Source organism: Penaeus vannamei, chromosome 24, assembly GCF_042767895.1.
Source record: "Penaeus vannamei isolate JL-2024 chromosome 24, ASM4276789v1, whole genome shotgun sequence".
In the NCBI taxonomy this organism is placed as follows: Eukaryota; Metazoa; Arthropoda; class Malacostraca; order Decapoda; family Penaeidae; genus Penaeus; species Penaeus vannamei.
The window spans coordinates 38,278,818-38,282,458 of NC_091572.1; positions in this window are offsets into that span (position 1 = coordinate 38,278,818).

The following is a 3,641-nucleotide window of genomic DNA, read 5'->3' on the forward strand; positions in this document are numbered from 1 at the left end:
TGAAATAGACGAAATTATTAAGAAACAAAAAGATTAGTAAAATATGTATATTTTCGCCTTTAACAAAGAGAACCGATATTAATATTGATGAGCAAGACCACCTTTATAAACGAAGACAAGGTATACACTTTAATCTGGTCTCTACTACACGTTTCCCTTCTTGGACACGCACTGTGCATTGTGGCTAAGTCAAGTTCCAGGCGGTTTTAAATGCACAAGGATTCGCACTTTATTTCTTTGTTATCGTAGAGTACAACTCGGTTTGTTGACACTTTCTGCTGGGGGCTTAACTCTCCCTGGTTCCTCTCCTTTCCCTTAATCCGAGGAGAATGAGTGTGAACCTATGAAGACGTCCCCTATATTCACCGATTGGAAATGGCCCCTTTTCTCTCTCCTCTCACCTGGTCACCTCAGCTAATCCGGGAGATCGCGAGGTCAGGTCATCATACCTGAGAGATAATCTCGGCGACTGCCTGTCCTTCAAGAAAACACACATCTGTACACACGTCAAAACCGACCTGCTGCCTCGACCTTGTTTAAATACACGCATGTTTACTCATCGGGATGTCTCCCCCTTGGCACACACGCTGACAAACTTTGATCCCACTCAGATGACAGTGCTTATTACGTGCGTTCGGGGGCGTGTCCTGGAGGAACAGTTATATGGAAATGAGCTCTTACCTTGAAGGAAACACGGAGTCGCCTCCGATGTTTTTAACACCCGTGGAAGAAGCGTGGAAACCCAGCGTCCATTAGGGCCGCCCTTAATGGCACCTCCAACCAGGCAGTTAACAGCAATACAAGCAGTTCACACTAGGTTGACAGCTACCTCAGTAACTGTCCTTCCTAGTGTGAGGTGGAGATCGTAAAGGGAAAATGTATTACTTTGGCCATTTGTTATGATGTTGGTGTTAAGAAGGGGAAAGAGGCCATTTGTTCGCCAAGGTGGAACTGTTTGGCCACCTGTCAGTTCGCATCAGTTCGCTGCCTTACCTTCGCTTCGTATTTAAATGGTAAAGGTTTGCCTGGGCGCTTAGAGAGATAGGAAGACTTAAACGCACGTATAAATAATAATTCATGATTTAGATATATAGCGATGTTCTTTCCCTAGTATGTAAGTGATATTATTTGTTATCCTCCTGATTTTGGTATAAGAGACTTATCAAATACTTTGTTTAAGTAATCTGAATATTCAAAACAAGCAATTCACTGCAACTCCACCATGTAAGTTCAAACACAAACAAAAGTTATCCCTTGTGAAATCTAATGGCCAGTCCCCATTGCTTACCCCACTGGCTATGTAGAGCAAAATCGTGTCAGTAACTTAGGATTTAATCATACAGTTTAATGGCTGTAAATCCGGAAATACGGTCATGACCTCGTAAATCATACTTCGTGGTCAAGGGAGGGAAAGAGAGGTAAGGATAGAAGGAAGAAATGGAAGGAGGGGGAGAAAGGGAAGTGTGGGAGGGGGAGAAAGTTAGAGGTGGGAGGGAGAGAGAGAAGGAGAGGGAGAGGGAGAGGGAGAGGGAGAGGGAAAGGGAGAGAGAGATAGAGATAGAGATAGAGAGAGAGAGAGAGAGAGAGAGAGAGAGAGAGAGAGAGAGAGAGAGAGAGAGAGAGAGAGAGAGAGAGAGAGAGAGAGAGAGAGAGAGAGAGAGAGAGAGAGAGAGAGAGAGAGAGAGAGGTGGGGGAAAATGAGAGAGAGAGAGAGAGACAGACAGACAGAGGCAGAGACCGGGAAGAAGAGAGAAGTGGGTGAAGGAACGAAAAGAGCGAGAATGAGTAGGACTAAGAGAGCGAGGGAGAAGGCTTATGGAAGAAAACGGGGGGATGGAGGGAAAGACACTTGAAGGTCAGTGATTCATTACTCGTCTGCCCTAAGGTCATGTTAGGAATGCTAGGTCATACGTCTCAGGTCAGCGCTGTATGGGGCCCTGTAGTAGCGGGTGCTTGGGTCGTTGGGAAGGGGTAGGGGAGGGGGGTCTATTAGAGTGTAGGCTGGTGGGTAAAGGGTGTTTGAAGGGTATTGGGGGGGGGGAGAAGGGGAGGAGTGGGGAAGGAAGTCGGTCAGGTCACGGAAAGGATCGAATATACAGATCACTCCCGTTCATTATGGAGAAGGAACACGTGGGAACCTCCACTCACGGGGGTTTCAGCTTGTTTGTGAGGCCACGTGGGTCTGCTAACTCATCGAAATCAGGACGGTGAGTATTTCATTGATGGAAAGTGAGTAATTATGTTCGACAAGTGTGTTTCAATTCTGAGTCAATGAGTAGGTGAATGAGTTAGTGTGTGCTTGAATGAATGGGATGTCCACGTGCGCATGCGTTTGTTGACATGTGTAAAACGTGTGTAGACGTGTCTGTACCACGTGCGTGTATGAGTGTGTACGAGTGTAACTACCGTATGCATGTTTACACTCGTCGACCCGTGTGTGTGTGTGGGAGAGAGAGAGAGAGAGAGAGAGAGAGAGAGAGAGAGAGAGAGAGAGAGAGAGAGAGAGAGAGAGAGAGAGAGAGAGGAGAGAGAGAGAGAGAGAGAGAGAGAGAGAGAGAGAGAGAGAGAGAGAGAGAGAGAGAGAGAGAGAGAGAGAGAGAGAGAGAGAGAGAGAGAGAGAGAGAGAGGAGAGAGAAAGAGAGAAAGAGAGAGAGAGAGAGAGAGAGAGAGAGAGAGAGAGAGAGAGAGAGAGAGAGAGAGAGAGAGAGAGAGACTGGTGTGTACGTAAAAGACATCTTTGGAGACAGAAGGAGACAGGACCTCAGAAGTATCTACGAGAAAAAATTGTTTTGTAATATATGAAACCCACTTTTTTCTTTTAAATTATTTTCGAACAAGTTATCTTCTCGTCCATAATATCATAAAAAAATAACGTTTAATAAGAATTTACTAGACTAACACACGGGAGAACTTCTGAAGAATGAATGAATGAATGATATTTTATCTTTGAAGTATTTCTTTCTTATCTCTTACTATCTTAAGTGAGCGTTTACACATTTTCGCGTCTATCATAGGCCACGTTTAGTGAATATAATGTTACGAATAAGATGAAGATATTGTGCATTGATATCATGGTATTGTGATTTACAGAACACCATTCAGTCTCTGATAATGTTATTAACGTGATGGACGTTATCATAAAATCCTCTCTCGTGATAACAGCGATAAAACGAACATCTTTATACATTTTATCAGAAATTCCATATGGTATACTTTTTTTTTTGCTGTTGTTGCACCTGTTGACCCTTTGTCTAGTCTATTGCTATTTATTCCAAAAGTAAACAATATTCACTTGCAACACTACCTGGTAAAATACTTATAAATACTGTTATAACTACTACTTCTAATATTCTGTTTGATGCTTACGTGGATAGCCATGCCAGTATTACCATTTATTACTTATTCTAGAATGGGTAATAATACTAACTATTAGGACTGCTGCTTCGATGATCTCCAAGTGTAGCTAATACAAAGATTTATTACTGATTACATAAGGACACCCACAGTAATAACATTAACTTGTTTTGATTACCAGTATTACTGCTAGACTTTTTTCATCACCACAACCATATTCATTCACCAATTATGTTATGTCATCTTCATAATCAACATCTGCTTTTATTACCAACACAGCTGGTACT